Source organism: Garra rufa, chromosome 23 (genome assembly GCF_049309525.1).
Source record: "Garra rufa chromosome 23, GarRuf1.0, whole genome shotgun sequence".
Taxonomy (NCBI): domain Eukaryota; kingdom Metazoa; phylum Chordata; class Actinopteri; order Cypriniformes; family Cyprinidae; genus Garra; species Garra rufa.
Window position 1 is genome coordinate 39,157,711 of NC_133383.1, and position 21,939 is coordinate 39,179,649.

At 40.5% G+C, this 21,939-nt stretch overlaps 1 long non-coding RNA gene across 1 annotated transcript; it reads right to left on the reverse strand.

Moving 5' to 3' along the window:
* Positions 1-16,295: 16,295 nt before the first annotated feature.
* Positions 16,296-17,529, reverse strand: LOC141298753 (uncharacterized). The gene is made up of 3 exons (XR_012341640.1): positions 17,425-17,529; positions 17,261-17,309; positions 16,296-17,130 (listed from the first exon to the last, which is right to left on the reverse strand). It is a non-coding gene; the product is annotated as an uncharacterized lncRNA (long non-coding RNA).
* Positions 17,530-21,939: the final 4,410 nt, after the last annotated feature.

Here is a 21,939-nt window from a genome sequence, read left to right on the forward strand (position 1 = left end):
GTACAGAGGGACAAACCGTGTTCCAGCGACACCAGCGAAAGCGAATGCAGCCGTCAGTAAATAACATCCAGACCGGCTGTGATAAAATCTATTAAAAAAATATTTATTTAGTATTTTTAATTTGGCCTCTAATAAACATGACTTTATTAAGTGGAGAAAAATAAAAAAGCTGAAAAGAATAAAAAAAAGAATAAAAGAGCTTGAAAGAAAATAAAATTCAAGTCAGTTTCTGTAAAGAAGCAACTGGCAGGATCATTATACAGTGACAGACCTCTAAACATCATTATGACTCGGCTACAAAAAAGAGAAATATGCATGTTTTAAGAACTTTAATGGCTCAGCTTTTTTGTAAGTAGTTGTAAGTGTTCTCACAAATTAATCAATATCCTTTCTGTATAGCAATAACTGTGCCTGCATTCATAGGATATCATGTGAAAAGATGTCAGTGTCAGTGAGAGATCGCAGTCTTTCCTCAACAACAACATCAAAAAGTTCCAGTTTAGACTGACCATTTGTTTGTGTTGAATGAGTGCTGAAAAATGAGATATAATAAAACAATAATACAGAAAGTCTTTAGTCAGTCAGACAGAATCAAAAATGGTTTAATGTTGAATTGTTTATTTAACAAAATTAAAATCATTTACATTATATAGCCTATATATTTTTTTTATATATTATTTTTTTGTGGAATACAAATGGAATAAAATGATACATACAGTAGTCTACTTCTGAATTTTCATGTTTGCAATTTCAGAAAGTAATTTAATTGTATGGCAAAATTTATGACAAAACATAACATGAATGTTTAGATAAGAGATTCATCTTCATCTTCACTGGAAAAAAAGAAAGCAGTTATACAAAAGAAAAGCTACTGCTTCACAACAATGCCATATGATATTAAGACCATGAGATGGAGACATTGCATTATTTTTGACTAACTTATGAAGAAGACACACACACACACACACACACACACACACACACACACACACACACACACACACACACACACACACACACACACACACACACACACACACGTTTTAATTAAATTAAGCATGTATATGTGTGTGTGTGTGTGTGTGTGTGTGTGTGTGTGTGTGTGTGTGTGTGTGTGTGTGTGTGTGTGTGTGTGTGTGTGTGTACCTGGTATTCATCACATGGTGGGGACCAAATGATAGGAATACCAGTAGATTTTGACCTTGTGGGGACATTTCTCAGGTCCCCATGAGGAAACAGGCTTATAAATCATGCACAATGAGTTTTTTTGAGGAAGTAAAAGTGTGCACAATCTCCTGTGAGGGCTAGGTTTAGGTGTAGGGTAGGTGTAGGGCGATAGAAAATACGGTTTGTACAGTATAAAAACCATTACGCTTATGGAATGTCCCCATAAAACATGTAAACCCAACATGTGTGTGTGTGTGTGTGTGTGTAAAATTAATTAAAAGATAATGTGCATAAAGTAACTTGTTGCTATTAAAAAACATCCTTAGCATCCTTAGTTTTCTTGAGGGTTTCATATAGTCCTAAACAAAGCATTTAAAATGCTAATTTGCGTGGGATTCAAAGGGTCACTTATTTGAATTTAATCAGAATTACAAAAGAAGATGTTATTAATCCAAACACACCTTTAAAAAAAACCCTAAAAACCCAAGAAAAAATGTTTGGGGCACTGTCTGCTCTTCCTGCATTAGTTCTTTGGTGTAACATCCTCCTCCATTCTCTCTCACCATCTGATCTATAGTTTTCATCAGTCTCTCTATCTGAACTCTGTTGCTCCTGTATCCATGGCTCTGCTGATTCCAGTACGCATTATCAATGACATGACAGCGACCTCCACACGCGTCCACCAGCTCCTGTAACTCTGAGCTTTCACTCACAAACTCTTCAATAGTTTGACCATCATTAAGAAAATCACCATGAGTGAAAAGAACAACTGCATACTTTAGAGCACCTTTCCCGAATGTTTCTGTGATTTTACTCACAAACTCCCTTACACAATAGATTAGTCTCTCAATTCTGAATATAATTAAGAAGACATGAGGACCTGGAGCACATTTTTCAAAAGATCTCAATAATACTGAATATCTCGGGTCCTCAAAGGGATCTGTGTCCAAAAATCCAAATGTGTTAAAATATTTGATGATTCTGCCGTTCACTGTGGCAGTTGCAAAATCAGTTTTAATAGTCTTTGAACCTGTTTTTTTCTGAAATGCATATGGATCACATAATATAGTGTTTCCTGTGCTGGCTCTTCCAGCTCCTGTTTGGCCAAAAGAAATTATCCGTAGTTCCATCACAGATCCTGTCAAAAAAAGAACCATATATATTATAATGACACTGCTGTTGCTGCATAGAAGCCTGGGCCGCCCGACAAAATGTATTATCTTTTAGAATGAATACAAGACTAGACAATTTTATATATAAATCATTTTATTGCTATCCTCTAATAATTATAGTTTCTTTCACCAAATATTTAAATTGCCACCCTCTCTCTGACCTTCAGAATTAACCAGGACATCTCTTTTGTTCCTGTGTCTTTATTGGCTATTTTTATGTTAACTCCATCATTGTGACAATTATGAGGTCAATATTGCTTTCCCCTGCCTCATCTTTTAATATCCATCTCAAAAACTGTCCAGAACTGTTCTTTTTGTTTTCTTTCAGAAGGATATACAGTGGTGTAAAAAAGTGCGGGCCCCCTTCCTGATTTTAAATTTTTTTTGTTTCAGATTAACAAACAAATTTAATTTACGTAAACACAACATGCAGTTTTTGAATGAAGTTTTTTATTATGAAGATAAAACAAAATCCATACCCACATGGCCCTGTGTGAAAAAGTGTTTGCCCCCTAAACTTAATAACGGGTCGGGCCACCCTTAGCAGCAACAACTGCAATCAAGCATTTGCAAGAGGACCTGGCTGCAGACATACGGCGAGTGGAGCTCCACCGGAAATACGTCACCTCCACTAATTTTATTTTTTTATTTTTAATCAATTTATACAATTCGAATACAAACTTTAATGGCACATTTCAAAACATAACACATATTGCTAGTGTTGATACATCGATTTGAAAAAAAAAAAGTTTATTTTATTTTTTATTGTAGCATATTAATTTAGCATCACTACAATAGCGAGTTACAACGAGGTTATCATATCATAACCAAACTACTTGTAAAATTTCAATGGATGGAAAACATTGTGGGAAACATTATTTTACTGTGATATGTACATGTTGTTATTTTGTTTAAAATACAAATTATGATTAAGATGTTTAATAAAATAACTTCTCATTTGATGTCCAGTGATATTATAGATCTACTGTTTTATTTACTGTTTATACTGATTTAAAGTCTTTTTTGCCTCTTTTAAGAATGTGTCCAAACCATTGATCTCGAAAGCTTTTAAAACTTTTAAAATTCTTGGGTCAGTTGTACATCTTTGAGGTGTCTTTTTTTTCTTCAATATGTGTAATATATTGTTGTTCTGTGAAGCTTATAACTGTATGTGATGCTGTCCTTTGTTTGTTACACCGCAATGGTTATTATTAATGATATAAATAAATGTATATATAATTTTATTTGGAAAAATACACATCATTATTTGAGTTAAAAAATACTTTGTAATCCACTTAATCAAGGTGGGCTAAATGAACTTGATTTGGAACACTATTTCTAAAATTAAATGGATACAAAATTATGTTCATTTAAAAAAGATAAATTATGGTATTATATCCCTAATATTATGTTTGAAAAAGTAGGTGGAATTGAATTTCTCCTTAATTGTAACTTTAATATTAGCAAGCTTCCCATAAAACTTTCCAATTTTCACAGACAGGCATTATTATCATGGATAATGATGTACAAACATAATTTTTCCCCCCCTCACAAGTGCTTAATTTGGAATAATAAATACATTACACACCAAAATAAATCTCTTTTTTTTAGTTAATAGTGTCACGGTTCATGCATCTGCCGTGTTCTCATGTCTTGTGATCATGTGTTTGTCTGTGTTTATCATGCCATGTGCTCTGTCTCGTGACCATGTGTCTGTCTGTGTTGTTCGTCATGCTCATTCAGCGCAGATGCCAATCAGTCCTCACAGGTGTCTCACATCACTGCTGGCTATTTATACACATCTCACACACTTCTCCTCTGTCGATAGTTCTTTCTGGATGTTCTTCACCACTGGATTGTCTTGGTCGTGTTCGTGTCGTTGGATGTGTATGTCATCAGTTCGGGTTTGGATTATTGTCTGCACTGGATCGTCACCGCAACTCTACACCAGCCATCGAGTCACTGCCCTACCCAGCCGAGAGCGCCCACTGCACCTGTGTGTTTGTCTCACTTGTGTGTCTTCAATAAACGTGTTTCACTTTACCTGCTCTTGCTTCCTCTCCCTTGTTTATCGTGACAGAACTATCGACCAACATGGAAGCAGCAGGTTCCACCCGTCTCACGGTGGAGGAGTGTTTGATGTCTTGCGTCTCTCGGCTGGAAGCCCAGGAGAAGAGCTCGGCGGATACTGGAGCGGCCGTCCGAGTTCTCGTGGGGCAGGTATCCGAGCTGACCCAGCGCATTCAACAACTGCAACTGCCCGCTGCGCCCGTCGCCCCTCCCATGCCGCCCGCTCCGGTAGCCCCTCCCGGACCAGCCGGGGCTTTTCATCAGCCGGAGCCCCGCCTTCCCCCACCGGAGCTGTACAGTGGTGAGCCGAACTTCTGCCGGGCTTTCCTCACTAGATGCTCCATGCACTTTGCCCTACAACCGCGCACATTCCCTAGTGAGGAAAGCAAGGTGGCGTTCGCGCTCACCCTGCTATCTGGGAAGGCGGCCCTTTGGGGAACGGCGGTATGGGAGAATAAGGATCCATGCTGTACCTCGTTCACGACACTCGCAGCCGAAATGAAGAGGGTGTTCGACCGCGCAGCCACCGGGAGAGAGGCTGCGCGGAGACTGACGGATCTCAAACAGGGGGTGAGGTCTGTCTCGGATTATTCCATTGCTTTTCGCACCCTGGCAGCGGAGTGTCATTGGAACGAGGAGGCGCAGGCGGACATGTTCCTGCATGGGCTGACTGACCGCGTCCAACAGGAACTCTACGCCCTGGAGCTACCCGCGGACCTCAATGGGCTCATTGAACTGGCACTGCGGGTGGACGCTCGACTCTCCCGAGCCGAGCGGCGGTGGTTACCCGCTCGGTTCCCCCCTGGGGAGGGACCCCCATCTCGAGCCAGCGGCAGAGACGCGGTTAGTCCCTTCGACGATCCCGAGCCCATGCAGGTGGGTCGAGCTCGGATTAGTCGGGAGGAGAAGGAGAGGCGGAGATCCCAAGGCTTGTGTCTGTACTGTGGGGCAGCGGGACATCTGGCGTTTAGCTGCCCCGTAAAAGGGCCAGCCCGACAGTAAAACTGAGGCTACTGTCGGGTGGGATCTCCGCTGCCAAGACCTCGTCCAGCTCATCATCCACCCTCCTCCCGGTTAGACTCCGATGGCATCACCAGGATAATCACTGCACTGCACTGGTGGATTCGGGGGCGGAAGGTAATTTTATGGATTTTTCTTTTGCTCGTCTTCATCTTGTCCCTCTCCGTCCCATCAAGACTTCTATTTCCGTCTACGCACTCAATGGGCAGATTCTTCCCCCCATCACCTTCGTCACGGAACCCGTCACTCTCACGGTGTCCGGCAACCACCGTGAGAGTATCACCTTCTACATTTTGGACTCCCCTCTTGCACCTGTGGTCTTAGGACATCCCTGGCTCATCAAACACAACCCCAGGATTGATTGGCAGCTCAAGTCTGTTTCTGAGTGGAGCATTAAATGTCATGAGTCTTGTCTTGTGTCTGCGTGTCCGTCTGTTTCTAGCTCTGTGTTTCAGGAAAAGGCGGCGGATCTGTGTAACGTGCCCGCGGAGTACCTCGACCTGAAGGAAGTGTTCAGTAAGTCTCGGGCTGCTTCTCTTCCTCCTCATCGTCCCTATGACTGTGCGATAGAGTTACTGCCAGGTACGTCTCCGCCTAAGGGCAAACTTTATTCACTCTCAGTCCCTGAGAGAGAGGCTATGGAGAAATATATTTCTGATTCTCTAGCAGCGGGGTTCATTCACCCCTCCTCTTCACCAGCGGGGGCGGGGTTCTTTTTTGTGGGGAAGAAGGACGGTTCTCTGCGACCTTGCATTGATTACCGAGGGCTGAACAATATTACGGTAAAGAATACCTATCCTTTGCCGTTAATATCTTCAGCCTTTGAGAGGTTGCAGGGAGCGTCGGTTTTCACGAAATTGGACTTAAGGAATGCTTATCATTTGGTCCGCATCAGGAGGGGTGATGAATGGAAGACCGCCTTCAACACCCCCAGGGGGCACTTTGAATATTCGGTCATGCCCTTCGGGCTGTCCAACTCCCCAGGGGTCTTCCAGGCACTCGTTAATGACGTGTTGCGAGATATGGTCGATCAGTTCATATATGTCTACCTGGACGACATATTGATTTTTTCTTCTTCTCTCCAGGAACATGTGCAACATGTCAGACGAGTGCTTCAGAGGCTGCTAGAGAATGGGCTTTTTGTTAAGGCGGAGAAATGCGATTTTCATGCACAGTCTGTTCCTTTCTTAGGGTACATCGTGTCGGCTGAGGGTATGCGCATGGATCCCGAGAAAGTTAAGGCTGTGGTTGATTGGCCAAATCCAGATTCCCGTAAGGCCCTACAGAGGTTTCTGGGCTTCGCCAATTTTTACCGGCGTTTTATTCGCAATTACAGCCAACTAGCCGCACCTCTGACTGCCTTGACCTCCCCCAGAACGGCGTTCAGGTGGTCAAACGCCGCGCAAGCGGCGTTTGCCAACCTCAAGAGCCGCTTTGTTTCGGCCCCCATTCTGATCACCCCTGATCCCTCACGTCAGTTCGTGGTGGAGGTCGACGCATCAGAGGTGGGGGTAGGTGCGGTGCTTTCCCAGCGCTCACCCACGGACGACAAGATGCATCCCTGCGCGTTTTATTCTCATCGCATGTCGCCAGCCGAGTCAAATTATGATATTGGCAACAGAGAGCTGTTGGCAGTCAAACTAGCATTGGAAGAATGGCGCCACTGGTTGGAAGGGTCAGGGGTACCTTTCATCGTTTGGACGGATCACAAGAACCTAGAATACATTAGAACGGCTAAAAGACTGAACTCTAGGCAGGCCAGGTGGGCACTTTTTTTCGGACGTTTTGATTTTACTCTGTCGTACCGCCCGGGTTCCAAGAACGTGAAACCCGATTCTTTATCTCGTATTTTTGACCGTTCCGATCGCCCGTCCACTCCCGAGGGTATTTTTCCTGAGACACTTATTGTCTCTGCCCTCAATTGGGAGGTCGAATCGAAGGTTAAGACAGCCTTACATGGGGTAATGCCTCCGGCCGGTTGCCCACCTAACCGTTTGTTTGTGCCAGAAAGTCTACGGTCCGAAGTTATCCAGTGGGGGCATTGTTCCAATGTGGCGTGTCATCCAGGGGTAAGTCGCACCTTACATTTGGTTAAGCAAAGATTTTGGTGGCCACTTATGGCTCGTGATGTTCGCAGTTTTGTTTTGGCTTGCTCAGTTTGTGCCACTGGTAAGACTTCTAACAGACCCCCAGACGGGCTCCTACAACCGCTGCCAATCCCTTCGAGACCCTGGTCCCACATCGCACTAGATTTTGTCACCGCCCTCCCACCCTCCCAGGGTAACACGGTAGTTTTGACCGTGGTGGACCGATTCTCGAAGGCGGTTCATTTCATTCCCTTGCCCAAATTACCTTCAGCCAAGGAGACAGCGTTGGCAGTCGTGGACCACGTCTTTCGCTTACATGGCCTCCCGACAGACGTGGTCTCCGACAGAGGACCCCAATTTGTGTCCAAATTTTGGCGAGAATTTTGTAGACTTTTGGGGGCCACTGTTAGTCTCTCTTCGGGGTTCCATCCTCAAAGCAATGGGCAAACTGAGAGAGCCAACCAAGATCTGGAGAGGGCATTACGATGTATGGTCGCTAGAAATCCTTCCTCCTGGAGTCAGCAGCTTTCTATGGTGGAGTACGCCCACAATTCCTTGCCTGTATCAGCCACGGGCCTATCCCCATTTGAATGTAGCTTAGGGTACCAGCCACCCATTTTTCCCAGTCTGGAATCCGAAGTCGCGGTCCCCTCTGCTCACGCCTTTGTCCAGAGGTGCCATCGTACCTGGACCAGAGCCCGTGAGACTTTGGTCCAGGTGGGAGCGCGCACCAAGGCTAAAGCCGATCGCCACCGGTCTAGGCCTCCCGTATACGTCGTCGGTTCCAAAGTGTGGCTTTCTACCAAGGACATTCCTCTCCGATCTATATCGAATAAACTTGCTCCCAAATTCATTGGCCCGTTTGCTGTCACCAAGATCATTAGTCCGGTGACAGTCCGCCTCAATCTCCCTCCAGTGTACAGGAGAATTCATCCCGTGTTCCACGTGTCCAAAATTAAACCCGTTTTTTTTGCACGCATTAATCCGCCTGTCCCGGTTCCCCCACCACCGCGACTCGTAGACGGGGAACCAACCTATTCGGTCAATCGCATTCTGGACTCGAGGCGGAGGGGACGCGGATTTCAGTACTTGGTGGACTGGGAAGGTTACGGTCCGGAGGAGAGAAGTTGGGTGCCTGCCAGGGACATACTGGATCACTCCCTTATTGATGACTTCAATCAGCAGGTAAAGGAGTCTGGGAACGTCAGGGGACGTTCCTAGGGGAGGGGGTACTGTCACGGTTCATGCATCTGCCGTGTTCTCATGTCTTGTGATCATGTGTTTGTCTGTGTTTATCATGCCATGTGCTCTGTCTCGTGACCATGTGTCTGTCTGTGTTGTTCGTCATGCTCATTCAGCGCAGATGCCAATCAGTCCTCACAGGTGTCTCACATCACTGCTGGCTATTTATACACATCTCACACACTTCTCCTCTGTCGATAGTTCTTTCTGGATGTTCTTCACCACTGGATTGTCTTGGTCGTGTTCGTGTCGTTGGATGTGTATGTCATCAGTTCGGGTTTGGATTATTGTCTGCACTGGATCGTCACCGCAACTCTACACCAGCCATCGAGTCACTGCCCTACCCAGCCGAGAGCGCCCACTGCACCTGTGTGTTTGTCTCACTTGTGTGTCTTCAATAAACGTGTTTCACTTTACCTGCTCTTGCTTCCTCTCCCTTGTTTATCGTGACAAATAGGTTTAGAAAAAATGTTTGGTTGGTTTCACAACTGTTGAATTCTAATGGTCACGTGCTTACGTATGCAGAGTTCTTAAAAAACAAATTCATATACCTGCAAAGGAGTATGTAATGGTAATTAATGCCATTCCTTCAGAACTTAATTATTAGTAAATGATATAGATAAAGATCCAAATGTTGATCTCTGTCTTAAATTGAAAGGTATAAATATAAAATAAAATAAAATTTAATAATAATTGTCTTATTTTAATAATAATTACCAAATTAATAATAATTACCAATTTTTTATTGTTCATTTAGCCATTGGTTTATTGTGATTCATCATTATTGTAATATTTAATTGTGCAATAAAAAAAGATCTACTTTCTAAAATATATTTATAAACACATATAACTTGCCACGGTAAACGTTTTAATGATAAAATGTACAGAAAATGTAAATATTACAAACATGTATATGTAACTATAAATAATACAAAACGAAAAATTTAACAATAAGTTTTAAATATGCAATGTCTTAAAATTTTGCCCGGACCATCAAGGCGACCGCGTCATGCCGGGACCAATATGGTGTAACATACGTCGGAAGTGGAGGTGACGTATTTCCGTTCTTGAGTGGAGCTCCACTCGCATCCACGGTCTGCAGCCAGACCCTTCTCAGAGTTTGCGATAACTTGCAATGAGTCTGTCACAGCGCTGTGTAGGAATTTTGTCCCACTCATCTTGGCAGAATTGTTGTAATTCAGCCACATTGGAGGGTTTTCGAGCTTGAACCGCCTTTTTAAGGTCATGCCACAGCATCTCAATAGGATTCAGGTCAGGACTTTGACTAGGCCACTCCTAAGTCTTCATTTAGTTTTTCTTCAGCCATTCAGAGGTGGATTTGCTGGTGTGTTTTGGATCATTGTCCTGCTGCAGAACCCAAGTTTGCTTCAGCTTGAGGTCATGAACAGATGGCCGGACATTGTCCTTCAGGATTTTTTGGTAGACAGCAGAATTCATGTTTCCATTTATCACAGCAAGTCTTCCAGACCATCACACCACCACCACCAGATTTAACTGTTGGTATGATGTTCTTTTTCTGAAATGCTGTGTTACTTTTACGCTCCAGATGTAATGGGACACACACCTTCCAAAAAGTTCAACTTTTGTCTCATCAGTCCACAGAGTATTTTCCCAAAAGTCTTGGGGATCATTTAACAACAAGCCATTATGTTGTTTTTGCTCAGCAGCGGTTTTCATCTTGGAACTCTGCCATGTGTAACCTCTCACACCCGAGTCCTACTCGCACCCGCTCCGAGCGGGTCTCCGGCATGGGAGGTAGACGCACTAACAAGGAGGCTAAAGGCTGCAACCTCTAGTGTCTGTCGCTAGTGCATTTCTTGAGATCAGGGGAGTGAGGTTTATCCACACAGCTCCTACTAGCTGACCTCCGTTACACATGCAGGCCATTTTTGCCCAGTCTCTTTCTTATGGTGGAGTCATGAACACTTACTTTAACTGAGGCAAGAGAGGCCTGCAGTTCTTTAGATGTTGTTGTGAGATCTTTTGGGACCTCTTGGATAAGTCATCGCTGAGCTCTTGGGTAATTTTGGTTGGCCAGCCACTCCTGGGAAGGTTCACCACTGTTGCATGTTTTCGCCATTTGTGGATAATGGCTCTCATTGTGGTTCGCCAGAGTCCCAGAACTTTAGAAATGGTTTCCAGACTGATAGATCTCAATTACCTTCTTTCTCATTTGTTCCGGAATTTCTTTGGATCTCAACATGATGTGTAGTTTTGAGGATGTTTTGTTCTACTTCACTTTGTCAGGCAGGTCCTATTTAAGTAATTTCTTGATTGTGAACAGATGTGGCAGTAATCAGGCCTGGGTGTGGCTAGAGAAACTGAACTCAGGTGTGATAAACCAGTTATTTTAAATTTTACTATTTAAAATTTCTTGATGATCTGAAACATTAAAGTGTGACAAACATGCAAAAAAATAAAAAATCATGAAGGGGTCCAACACTTTGTCACACCACTGTAGCTTAGTGCTACACAAAGTCAGGAAGAGCAGTGTCCTCATAGTTTGTTTCCTTATCTGCTGTTTAGGAAGAATGCTAAATAGTGTATTATAAAATGGTTGTTGATGCTGATTTGGCAATAGTTTTTATTTTTTTTATTATAAAAATTATGAATACATTTGTTAGGGTTAGGTTACAGTATTTCTAACTAGAAAACAATAGAAGTTTTTCCCCACTATTTTAGACAGATAAGTAACAATGTGTGCCTAAGACTGCAATTTCCAAAGTGTACAGGGAATATTATACTAGTTTTCTGTTTCAAGTACGGCAAAGTACTGTATAATCATTGACTTACACTGTTTGTTGTTGTTTGATGCTTCTTGGGTAGACTTGTGCTGTACTGTGAATAAGTCCTGTTTAAACTAAATGACAGAAACAAACATGTGAAAGACAAACATTTTTACTTGTCAAGAACTGTTAGTTCTAGCTCAATGATCCCATTTATTGTTTTACTTTAAAAATGTAACATATTAATATATATTTTTGGCTTTAATATTTGTATTGTGTATATTTGTATTGTGGAAAAAAATTACCATAGTTCTTACATACGATTCAGAAATTTAACATAAATATAATGATAGCAACATTTATAATTTACACATTTATGCCAAAACACCATATTTCAAGTTTTGGTAACTGCAAGATAAATTATTATAAAGGTGACTTGATGAGTTTGTAATTACTGGTGTGCATCACGTAATGTTTCCCAGTTCACCTCATTAGTGCAGATTCAGTGAAATCTCATTAGTGGATGTGACTTTTGTCAGCTAACATACCACAAACCCTTTAATGTTACCGTATCCCACAGTACGGGTGTAAAACAGAATTCTTGCTTTTTATCACTTCATAGTTTGGTTAATACAGAAACATAAAGTCTACTCTCCCCACAAATAAACTTACTTCTACAGCAGATTCTTCTAGAAAAGTTTTCTTTGTAGATTTTGTAGATCGTAGAATTTTGCAGAATATTTTTCAAAGCTGCTTGACTGAGTGCAGGCTTCTGTACTTTCCAGAGGGTATCGTATAACAGTTTGTTTCTCCAATTTGAAATTCAAATGCTGGCACTAAACCACACACACAACATGACATTTAAAACTTCCTGAACAGGACTATTATTATTCACTGGGATGTAACACTTATTCACAGACCCTAGCAAAACATTTTTTTAAATGTTCATATTTAGTGTACAAATGTTTTAATCTTTAATATGCAACTAATAATATAGCAACTAATATGTAATATATTAATATATAAATAATCAACACAATATATATATATAAAAAAAAAAATCACGTCAGTTATTTTAAATAAGTCATTAAATAAGTCAACTGCTTGAATCTTTGACTTGACTTGAATCTCAGAGAAAAAGGAAAGAACGCTCAGTATGGAAAGCCAAGGTGCAGTTGTTAGACCTGTTATTTAGTGTCAAATTTCAGGAACCAAAATTTATTTTGATTGCAATGGCTTCCATTGTCTAAGCAGCTGCCTTGATACATCCCTCACCAAACTGTTAGGCTGGTGTGTAAGGAACTGGAAAGGATGCTGGTTTCTTTGACTTTTAATGACATATCAAGATTTATGAATACTTAAGAATACAATTTTAAGTAAGAATACAGTTTTACAAAAATCATTTTACACATTTCCAGTATAATGTATAAATGTTCTTTGTTTTAACACTTTTTTGTAACAGTCGTTTGAATTAGACTGGAGCAAGATATCCTCATAAGAAATGTACTGCACATTTCTTTTATAGATGGCCATCACGTTTATCTCGATTCTCAAATGTGTAAGTAAGTCCTTTTTTGCTTGTTTCCTGTTTGAAACAGGATTGGTTAATCATCATAATTTGAGGAGACTCTCTCTGATCTGATGCTGACAAGTAAGCATTACATACCTAAATGGAGACTTTGCATACATCACAAATGTCAAGTAAGTCATTTGACAGAAAGAGCAAATTATAATCTGAGTAAAGATTAATCAAATTAATAAAATACTAGTAAAAAACAAACAAAACCAATAATAAAAAATAACAATAATTAAAATGTAATTGATTTTTTAATGCAGGTTTCAAATTGAGCCAATCAGTGTTGTAAGAAACAGTTGTCATTAAATGTCAGTAAAAAAAAAAAAAACAGATTTGCAGCTTGAAATGAGAAACTGAAAGTTACAAGCACTTAGATTTATATTGAACATCTTTGTTGTTTACAGTTTTTGCCCATTGCTTGAACACTATAGAGCCATGCTTAAACTAAAGTAACACAACTTGAAACTTTTGTTACCATACCTCAAACACATGTACCCATACCTTAAACAAAAGCGCTGCTTTGCACTCTAGTTGCAATTATGCAACACACTTACTCCTTTATGCAAAACACTTGGTCCTGCACACTACACTCTATTTCATACATAAGACACTTCATTAAAAAATGAAATCTCAGGGTGCCATTTGGAAAACACATGTATCCAAAATACAAAACACATCGGGTAATTGCAACCACTCAAATACACAACTGAAGGCACTTACTTGCAAAACTGAACACCAATTAGCCAACTACAAAAAGCCCTCAGTTTAGTAATTTCAAGAACTTTGCAAGCATGGATGGAGGGAGAGCAAGAGGAAGAGGACTAGGAGAAGGAGTAGGAGGGAGAGGAGGGAGAGGAGGAAGAGGAGGGAGAGGAGGAAGAGGAGGGAGAGGAGGAGGAGGAGGAGGAGGGGGAGGGGGAGGAGGAGGAGGAGGAGGAGGGAGAGGAGGAGGAGGAGGAGGAGGGAGAGGAGGAGGAGGCCATGCACGGACCCATATTTCTGATGATATAAGAGCGACTTTGGTGGACCATGTCATCAAGCATGGCCTGACTATGAGGGAAGCTGGGCAGAGAGTCCACCCACATCTAAGCCGCTTCACAGTGGCATCTGTAATAAGAACATTTCAACTAGAAAACAGGTATGTCTTCACATCTCTACCTTCTACTCTACTGTACTCAGATGGTAGTATTATAGCACTGTTCTACAGTATATCACATTACCACATCAAGTGTACAGGGTATTGCAGAGTGCTAATGCTCCTTTTGCAGCCAAAGTGGTAGTTTTTGTGAAACATACCATGATTACTTATATTGAGATGTTTCCGTACAGTGGCTGATACAGTATATACAGTAAAGTACTGTAAGAAAAATAAGCAAACCGATGACAATATGTGGTTGTATTTCTCTAGAATGACTCAAAGACCTTCTGGGGGAGGACGCCAACGCCTGTTCACACAACAGCAGGAACTTGCCGTTGTGGACCTAGTGAGGGCAGACAATGCCATCCGTCTCCACCAGCTATGACAGATAATACTTGCAGACAGGCAAGTGTTCAACAACATAAACCATGTGAGCATCACCACCATCAGACGCATCTTGGGAAAACACAGCATCACTATGAAGCAGCTCTACAAAGTCCCATTTGAGAGGAACAGTGACAGGGTCAAAGGACTTCGAGCTGAATATGTACGGGTAAGTGTAACTGTCCTTTACATTTACAATACAGTATTAGTGAAATCCAGTAGCAGCTGAATATGTACCATATCAGTACCACATGGATCGATTCTGAGACCTACACAGGTACATGTGTGATGGGGTGAGGGTTCTGTATGTGTAGCACTGTGGTACAGTAATATGTTCTCTTTTTTTTACAGACAATCTTGGCCATGGATGGAGCTGCACAGCCTCATGAATTCATTTTCATTGATGAAGCTGGATTCGACCTGAGCAAAACAAGACAACGGGGTCGTAATGTGATTGGCCAAAGGGCAATTGTGCACGTCCCAGGGCAGCGTGGGGGAAATATCACATTGTGTGCCGCCATAAGCCTTCGAGGGCTTCTGCATCATCATGCAAAACTAGGTCCATACAATAGCCAACATATACTCACATTTCTAGATGCTCTCCATAATATAGTTGTACAGAACAGACCAGATCAGCCCAGGTTTGTGGTGATATGGGATAATGTCAGTTTCCATCGGGCTGCTCTGGTCCAGGCCTGGTTCACCAACCACAATCAATTTGAAGTGGTATACTTGCCCCCTTACTCACCATTTTTAAACCCTATAGAGGATTTTTTTTCGGCTTGGAGATGGCGTGTATATGACCGCCAACCACATGCCCGCATGCCTCTTCTGCAGGCAATGGAACAGGCCTGCGGCGACATTCAGGTGACAGCAATCCATGGATGGTTTCGACATGCAAGGGGATATTTTCCCCGGTGCCTAGCGGGAGAAGACATTGCTTGCGATGTCGATGAGGTCCTGTGGCCAGACCCCAACAGACGGCGGGATCCATGAGCCCACGTATGCACAATTGTCATGATATTTTTTGTGTTTGCAGCATAGTGTTTTTTTCTCTTACATTTTATTTTTTTTTTTTAGCTTTATCTGAATTCATGTTACTGCAATGTACAATATTGAGTAGGCCTATTTGCTTTTTTGGTTGTTTGAAAATGTGTCTCCTGAATAAACAATGAAAATCAAAGACTGCAGTGTTTTATATAAAGTAGACTAGTGTGTTCCCCCTGATCTGAAAGTGTTTGCATATGATGCAAGTATGTGTCATTTTGTCAACAGAGTTACATTTTGACAAAAGAATGTAAGGTTTTGATAGCAGAGCTTAGGTTTTGAGAGTAGAGTTTCAATTTGATACAGATGTGAATGGTATATTTCCCAGTGTTGTGTCATGTTTACTTGTGTTTAGAGTTTTGGCACAATGAGCGAAGTTTTGCAAAATGTGTTCAAGCAACGGGCAAAAACTGTAATTATGGTAGAAAAAATAAATGTTTGCATGCACTGACATATCTTTCATAGGTGTAATATCTCTTATATCTTATATTATTTCTCTAGTTCACAGAATCCGATCATGTATGAAATTGACTCAATTTCATACATGATCGGATTCTGTGCATTACATACACTACATTCAATAATAACAAATACCAAAAGCATGAATTAAAATAATTTTTTTATACATATTTTTTTTTACGCAGATTTAAACTTAACCAATCACTGTTGAAAGAAACAGTTGTGTCATTAAATGCCAGGCAGAAAACAGATCTGCAGCTTGGAAAGAGAAACTGAAAGGTTACAAGGTTTAGCGGATTACAAAAGAAAAAAAAACGTTTGCATGCACTGACAAATATTTCTTATTTCTCTATAAACTTGCTGTTTATCACTCCATAGAGACGCAGAAGTCTGTTTTCTCTCTTTTATAAGACAAACTACTATATACATACAAATACTGAGTTTGGTTAATACAGAAACATTAAAAGTCTACTCTCCTCACAAATAAACTTACTTCTATTGTTGCACAGCAGATTCTAAAAAAGCTATAATAAAAAATACCAAAAGCATGAACTAAAATATAATTTGGATATATTTTAATGCGGATTTAAACTTAACCAATCAGTGTTGAAAGAAACAGTTGTGTCATTAAATGCCTGGCAGAAAACAGATCTGCATCTTGGAAAGAGAAACTGAAAGGTTACAAGGCTTAGCGGATTATGATAGAAAAAGAATAGTAATTTCAATGGTATAATAGCTCTTATTTCTCTTTCATATCACACTTCTTTAATCTATAGTGTTCATCAATCACTCTGAACACTGAATGTATCCATTTCTCTGCTGATTCCAGCACTTATTACCAATGATATGACAGGGACCTCCACACTTGTTCATCAGCTCCTGTTACTTCGAACTTTCTTTACCAATACAATACCAGACCAGACCAGACTTGCGACCGAACAGGCCACTGAAAGCAGTATGGGTCCGCCCAATGAACCTGCAAAACTTGCTTTGGCAACCATTGAGACTGCATTAGCTAGTACTGAAAAAAAGAAAGAAAAAAGAATTATATAAATTATAATGACATTTGCAATCTATCCATCCATCTATCCATCAAATTTTTTAAAATGATTCACTATTGCAGTAATTTAAGTTAATTCTCTATTTACAACCTATAGTTTCAATGGCTTCCATTTCAATCTGCTCAAGGTTGAAATGATTCTGTAATGACAAAAATGACAAATGATGAATATTTTGTTTTTCCTTGAGGTTGAATTATAATCCCTATTATTCATAACTAAACATTAGGCTTACTATTTCCACAAAAGCAACTTACTTTAGGTGTTTTCCTCTGGAGTTTCTGTCTTTTTCTTTTTTTGGTAAGCTTCTCCACTGCTTGACTGAATAAATCCTACGGAGTACTTTCTTTTTCTCCAGTGTGCTAGTAAAGGATCAAAGTGCATAAGTATAATAAAAAAGTGAACTAGGGTGAATCCAGGCAAAGAAAAACAAAACAGAGGGCAAAACAGAACTGATAACAAGAAGCAGTACATCGGCAGATGCTAAGACTAGGGCCCGTATTCACAAAACATCTTAAGGCTAAAAGTAGCTCATAACTTGCCGATTTAGGAGAAAATCATGTCCGTCCTAAATTTAGGACTCCTAAATTTTAGCAATAAAAACTGGCTCTAAATCTGTGAAACATTAGGAGTTGTGAAGAGGACTCTTAAAGTCCCCCTGAAATCAAAATTAAAGTTTTTTGGCTTTTAGTATGAATATATTAGCCTTAAGGTTATCTATAAGCTAGTGTGCTGCAAAACAAAGACAAAATTCGCGTTTACAAGATATGGGCATTCAAAACTTACAGTCTCGTCACTTCCGCCAATATGAATCAAGGATTTGGATGATATCACCGTGCACTTCAGTTTCTCATCAAACGTTCTGTCCAATCAAATGCTCTCTAGAGTCTGTAATGTCCCGCCCCCTACAAAGAGACGCATTAACCCGGAGCAGATCATATGCGCTCATATGTACGGACGGCATCATGTATTAAATTACACAGCCTCAGCATGATTATGATCACTATTTCGTTTTAGCAAGTTTCATATTGAATCTGTGCGGTAATTTATTAGTCTGTGGCTGTCATAAGCTTACAAATGCGGCTTTACCGAGCTCAACGGCTCTGGCCCGAGCAGATATTAATGGAACGCTATTGGCTATTCAAAATTAGTGGGCGGGGCTGGGCGATATGTTTTTGTTTCAGTTAAAAGTACGTCACCACATAGAATAACGCTGCGTGTTTCAAGGCACTTCAGTGGACCTTTAAGTCACTGAGACCAAGCCACAAACTATCCTAATATGGCTGTTTCCAGCAGTCTGCCTCGAAATGTAAACATTTTATAAATATTTGATGATTATGAGCTTTTAAAAAGGTATTGCCTTTGGTTTTGGAGTTTATCCCAAGTCAAATTTTCCTTTGATTATATTCTTGTTTTTATTAACCGGTTGGGCAAGAAGTAACAGCTGTTCTTGCTTTTCTTCCTATCATAACAGCTTCCATTTTAATCTTCTTATGTTTGTACTTATTCTTTAATTACAAACATGATAATCATGATGAATATATAGTTTATTACTGAGGTCTAATTATAATCTGATTATTCATAACTAAACATTATGCCTACTATTTCCATAAATGAAACTTACTTTAGCCATTCCTCCATTAAATTTTTTTTCTCTGTTGGTAAGCTTCTCCACTCTTCCGTTCAAAACTGCTTGACAGATTTTTATTTTATTTACATTTTTTTAATTTCTTTTCTGGTCTTTATTAATGTGTACATTATAATTGCAGTTTGCTGTAATATTTTAACCGTATAACTAATAGTATACTTCTCTTAGTTTTTTTTTATCCAGCCTATTTTCTCTCTTTTAAAAGACAAACCATACTATACACATACACATACAAATACTTAGTTTGGTTAATACAGAAACACTAAGTCGACTCTCGCCACAAATAAACTTACTTCTATTGTTGCACAGCAGATTCTTCTTAAAAAGTTGTCTTCGTAGATTTTGTAGAATGCAGAATATTTTTCAACGTTGCTTGACTGAGTGCACGCTTCTGTACTTTCCATAGGATATGATATAACAGTTTGTGTTTCCCCAGTTGGATTTCAAATGCTGACACTAAACCACACACACAACATTATGTTTAAAACTTCCTGAACAGGAGTGTGAAAGAGCAAATTATGACATTGAGTAAAGGTTAATCAAAGTCTAAAAAATAAAATAAAATACTTGAAAGAAACAGTTATGTCATTAAATGCCAGGTTTGTTGCTTATTTTTGGTAGAAAAATGAGTGTCTATTTACACTAAGTGCTAATAGGCCACTTTGTTGGCAGAGGCTATTTACACTAACTCCACCCACCAATGTGTGATTGGGATAGTCAACACTACAAAAGAAGGCTGTTAATGGTCAGCTCTAGTGGCGCAGAGGATGAACTGCGTATTTCATTCTTTTTGAAGCGACTGATGCGGGTTCGAATTTCCCCTTCTGGCAGACTTTTTTTTCTCCCTTTTCAAATCTCATATTGTCACCCCCCCAGACTTTCTTGTTGGTTTCTCCCATTCTCCCCCGCAGTTCAGAGTGTTTTTGGTTTCTCCCTCATTATCTCCACCTGGATGTGTAATCAGTCTCTCTATTTAAGGTGTTTGTTTTCCCCTGTACTCTTGTCGGTCTTTGATGTTAAATGGATGTTTTCCCCTGGTGTTCCCGTGTCTACCTGTATTCCGTTAGATTTATTAAATATACGTCTTTTTATTACGTCGTTGTTCGTGTGTTCTTGCCTAATCCGTGACACATATCATATCAGAAAGGCATTTATTTTCAATTAAAATGAAGGGCATAATTGAAAAGATGAAAATAAAGCATCGGATAAGGTTATAGGTGTAGGGAGGGCTTATTGTCCCAATAAGGCAGTACCATTTAATAAATGCACTAAATACGCTAATTACTGCATACTGTTTTAATGTTCTACAATACTGAGGTGCAGATAATTGCGTCTATTTGCAATAAGTATTATAAATATCACAAAAATAATCCTGCTATTTCAACATAGTGTGAAAAGAATCTATCGCTATTTACACTTTGTGCAAATAGCCGCTGTCAAAAATAAATGTTTGCATGTACTTTATGAAAAGAATCCGCACATAACTCTTCTTGCTCTCCAGATGTTTCAGGCTCAAATGAAGTGCTATTGCTATGGCATCATCGGTCAATTGGGTTAATCGACCAGTCTTCAATCCCAACACCAACTCAGCGTGCTCCTCTAGATTGATGTGCTGATTGACAGTGGCAGCCTCTCTGAAGATATTCCAATCTATTCAAATCAATCCTGTAGTGCTGATACTGCTCAATATGGCCATGTCTTTATTTGTTTCACAGACTGCTTGCTCCTGTTTAGTGGTGGCCTGGATGCTGGAGTTAGTATCACAGAGAGATGGTCAGACTTCCTAAAGTGGGGGTGAGGAGCAGGCCGAAAGGCCTGTTTGATGTTTGTATAGACTCAATCTACTGTGTTTTCTCCCCTGGTTGCAAAGAATACATATTGGTAGTGATGTGGTAGTACTGTCTTCAAGTTGGCCTAAATAAAATCTCCAACAATGAAATTGACACAATCTGAATTTGTGTTTTGCATCGCACTGACAGTCTGATAGAATGAGGACAGCGCATCTTTTATGTTCGCACTGGGTGGAATGTAAACCACGGAAATGCTGACGGCTGTGAATTCTCTAGGCAGGTAGTAAGGTCGAGCAGTGACTTCAAACTATTTCTGAGTTGATGAACTAGTCATTATTGATGTAAATACACCCTCCTTCTCCTTGAGAATTTGGATTCTGTCACCACGGAATGTTTTAATCTCTTACCTTGCGTTGAGTAGTTAGATACAATTTCAGGTGATCCATTTTGTTTTCCAGAAAGCAGATATTTGCCAACAGAATTGACAGGATCCTAGGTTTGTATGATGGTTAGCCTTTAGAGCATGACTCTAATCCCAGCATGAGTGCCCCGCTTGCATTGCTTGCCTCTCACTCTGCGTTGGTGAGTGGAGGTAGGCCAGTCCGCAGCTGTATAGACTTCTGGATCTTGTCGGTATAGAAACCTAAGCTCACGAGGATTGGGGAACGTTTCAGGTTTCAAAGGCAATAGATTAGTGGATAAATTGGCTGGTAAGTATGATGTACACAGTCCAAGCAAGGTAGCATGATTGTACACTAGTCTTATGTTTTATTGTGTCAATGTAGATTTGACAAGATTTGCACATTTCTATCAGGGGACCAGACAGAGCCGGCGCCAGCCGAGCGCTGAAGAGGGGGCGTCTGAAATACCAAAAGGGGGCGATCATATTAATGCATATATATATTAGAAGTTTTACGCAAGTCACGCAACAACACCATCAAAAGCAATTTATGCCTGCGACCTAGTGGTGTTGTGTATAAGAGACGTTTTGAACGCATTCGTTTACCGCATCCTTGGACTGAAAAGTTTACAGGGGTTCACTTGTTTAAGAAATTTCTGATCGTAAACGCTGCTTCTTTTTCGTAATTATGTAGCCTATTGATTCAAATGACTTGGGTGCGGCGCAGGCGCATCAGATATCATCAACCATCAAGTATAAGCAATGGTCCTGTCTGCACATCACTGCATTAATTGGGTGTTTTTAGCGAATATTTACATTTATTCACATATGACTGGATTTGTTGGACTGTCATAATTTTGGCTAATGCAGGACACTACTGAATGATGCGCATCAAGTGGGTAGACTATACTCAAAGCCGCCTGATAAAGAAGTG